The sequence below is a fragment of the Suricata suricatta genome, chromosome 11, assembly GCF_006229205.1.
Source record: "Suricata suricatta isolate VVHF042 chromosome 11, meerkat_22Aug2017_6uvM2_HiC, whole genome shotgun sequence".
Lineage (NCBI taxonomy): Eukaryota > Metazoa > Chordata > Mammalia > Carnivora > Herpestidae > Suricata > Suricata suricatta.
The window spans coordinates 39288659-39292566 of NC_043710.1; positions in this window are offsets into that span (position 1 = coordinate 39288659).

A 3908-nucleotide genomic window follows, 5' to 3' on the forward strand; every position below is an offset into this window, starting at 1 on the left:
AGACACCAGAGTTCCTTCCAGTTTGCTGCTCCTGCCTCCCCTAGAGGAACTCATATCCTTTTGGTCCTATATATATATGGCTCTGGGTCCATCCCCATTCAGCCCCCATTCAGCTCCTGGGCAGGGAAGCCATGCTCCTTCTATTAAAGCCTTGACCCAGGAGTTAGTTACATCACTTCCGCTCACCTCTCATTGGCCAGCACCTAGTCACATGGTGCCATCAGTGTTGGGAGATGGGGGTCCTTCCTCTGTCCTAAAACTCTCAGAATTCTTACCTAGGTAGAGCAAAGTGGTTATCGGGGGTTAGTCTCTGCACCCCTGGATCATCTCTAACATTTTGTGATTATGTTGAATCTATTAATTTATTTGAAAATAACTGACATCTTAGAATAAAGAGTCTTTAAATTCTACACATGGTATTACTTGCTATTTATTTAGGTCTTCCTTAATTTTTCTCAGCAACTTTTTGTGGTTTCCACTACATAAGTCTTGCACACCTTTTGTCAAATTAGCATTTTATGTTTTCTAATGTTATTGTACATGATATTTTAACCTCATTTTATGATTGCTCATTACAAGACTATAAAAATACAATTAAGAGCAAGATGGCTGGATAGGGAGCTCCTGACTGGCCCTCCTCCCATAGAGGGATCAATTCCCTTTGAGAGAAATCCAGAAAGTAGTTAACGGATTCCTACACATCAGGCCACTGAGAAAATGTGAAGAATTTATTGTTGCTCATGAGAAAGGAGGAAAGAATAAGAGAAGAAAGAGGAAGAGAGGAACCAATAAGATGGCAGATGGCTAGCGAGGTACCAGGTAGGACAAAGTGCTGGTGAGAAACTTCTAGTGAAGGAAAACAGAGCTGTGTAACATTTATGCGTAGATTATCTGTTTACTTGACATATGACCTCTTCCCATGACCTTCAAATCTTCAGTGAGGTCTACATCATACTTACAAATAATGTGGGCAGGTTGGTGAGGGGCGGGGGAGTGATGTGTGTAGGTGTGTATAAATCATGTTAGATGAGTTTTCTTCTGGAAAGATATATCAGAGAAAAAAGAGGTCAGGAATAAAACAAATCCTGGAGACAGAGAAGAATTGAAAGGCCTACAAGACATCTAGGTTATCCATGACAGTGTGAATTAAACATTGGTGCAAAAAATTTTTTAAAAGGTCACTCAGGGCTGGGGACAAAGTGATCTCAGGAATGAGGCTGAAGAATCTATCACACAAACCCCTCAGGGCCCCCCTGAGTTTTCCAGCAGGCTTGAAGAACAAAGTCTTGTCAGTCACGCATTCATGATACATATAAATAGGCCAACTTCCCAGAAGAACCGCCCTTATATTTTGTCTCAAGATCAGAATGGACTTGGGCGCCTGGGTGGCTCAGTCGGTTAAGCCTCCGACTTTGGCTCGAGTCAGATCTCACGTTCGTGGGTTCAAGCCCCATGTCAGGTTATGTCTGACAGCTAGCTCAGAGCCTAGAGCTTACTTCCAGTTCTGTGTCTCCTTCTCTCTGCCCCTCCGCCTCTCATGCTCTGTCTCTCTCTATCAAAAATAAATAAAACATTAAAAAAAAAGATCAGAATGGACTCTGTCCCCAGGACACTCTCATAACTCAACATTCTCAACTATACCCTGACAGAACGCACGGATGTGAGCCCCTGCAATGACTTCTGACATCCTCCATCAGGAATAGGACCACACTTCACAGGGGAAGGGCACAGTCCTCATGAGACCGCGTCACCTCAGACCTCAGCCGCAACTTCAGGGGACCCTTGGCCAATCTCACTTCTAACCAACTGACTATGAATTCCGTGTTTTTCACTATGCCCTTAGGTTCAATAATTCTCTAGAATGATTCACAAAACTCAGAAAAGCACTGTACATATGATTACAGTTTTACTGTAGCAAAAAGATACAAATCAGGACTAGGGGAAAAAAGGCACACAGGTTAAGTAAGGTCTGGGACTTGAAGCTTCCACCATTCTCAGAAATGTGTCATCCTCCTGGTTCCAGTATGTGGGAATACTCAGAGCATTGCCAACTTGGGAAGCTTACTTGAACTTCAGTATCCAGAATTTTTATTGGAGTTAGATTACATAGGCATGATTAATGGACTCATTGACCATGTGGCCTTGATGGACACTCCCCTCCCCAGGACTCAAAGCCCCAACCCTCTAATCCCATGGTTGGTCTTTCTAGCATGAGTAGCTTCCATCCTCAGTCATCTAGTTAAGCATAAATTGTCTAGGCCCACGCAAGTCACAGCATCACCTTATCAGGTAGCATCTGAAAAGCCCACCATGAATAACAAACACACTCCTATCACTCAGGAGATTCCAAGGGTTTCAATGCTACCTCCCAAAAACCAGGGACAAAGGGCAGCCAAATTCGTTATTACATGACCTCTCATTGGTTGTTTCTAACAACAGCCTCAAGCTAGAAATGGTGGCATCAGATCAAAGCACAAATCAGAAAAAGAGCCATTTTTTCAAATGTTTGTTTATTTTTTAGAGAGAGAGAGAGAAAGCACATATACACACACACACAGGGGAGAGGCAAGGTGGGGGTGGGTAACAGGGGATCCAAATCGAGGTTGGCTCAACTTTGACAGCTGTGAGCCTGATGTGGGGCTTGAACTCATAAACAATGAGACCATGACCTGAGCCAAAGTCGGAGGCTTAACTGCCTGAGCCACCCAGGTGCCCCCAGAAAAAAAATCATTCTTTTTTTTTTAATTTTTTAATGTTTTATTTATTTTTGATACAGAGAGAGACAGAGCATGAGAGGGGGAGGGGCAGAGAGAGAGGGAAACACAGAATCTGAAGCAGGCTCCAGGCTCTGAGCTAGCTGTCAGCACAGAGCCTGATGCGGGGCTCGAACCCACGAATGTGAGATCTGACCTGAGCCGAAGTCAGAGGCTTAACCAACTGAGCCACCCAGGCGCCCCTCAGAAAAAAAAAATCATTCTTAATTGTGAACTGTAGCTGGCTGTTTATGGTGAAACAAAGGAAGCTTTTTCTCTCAAAGTTTTGGGGAGGGGTCTTCTCCCAGCCCCCAGGACAACATCCGGAAAGAGAAATAGGAACAGGATTCAAAGCTAGTTTGGGACAAAATGCACTAAGATCAACTTTTGGCCCCTCATCCACTAACTCCTTGTGTAAACTTGGGTTCACCCTTCCCCCCTCTGGCGTCAGCATCCCCATCCATGGAAGAGGGGGTTGGGGTGACACAGCATCCACTCACCTTCCACTCAGGGATTTGATGGTTCTTTACTTTCACTGCTAGTGGACAGCAGGGTCTTAGAACATGTGGGTGGCTTAGACCGTCTGTCCCTTTGCCTGGTCTCAAAGAATCAGATTTCTTATCACTTGTTCCCCACTCAATTCTAGGCAGTGCCCTCCTTGAACACACACTCACTCTTCTGGTTGCCAAAAGTAATTTTCTTCCTGGGTGGTTCCTCCTGGTTCTAGATTTTACCCACCAGGTCAAGCTGGATCACAATTAAGCATCACACTCAGAATGTCCCTGGAAGTCTCTGTGCCTGGGTCCTCTAACCCCCAGTCACCTAGCCATACCTCAGCCCACTCAGCTGTGACCTGAATACCTAATTCTCCTCTCTCCTCTCTACCTCAAATGACATTTAATCCATCTTCATCTTTTCTTCTAGTATAGGAGGCAACACATATTTTCTGCATACAGCCAGATAAAGAATATTTTAGGCTTTGTGGGCCAGAAGGTCTCTACTGAAATGACTCAACTCTGCCATCATAGTGCAAAAGCAGCCATTGACAATACTTAAACAAGCGGGTGCACCTGTGTTCCAGAAAGAGTTCATTTACGAAAACTCCTTGTAGGCAGGGTTTGGCCCCCAGGCTGAACCCAACACTAATGAAACACA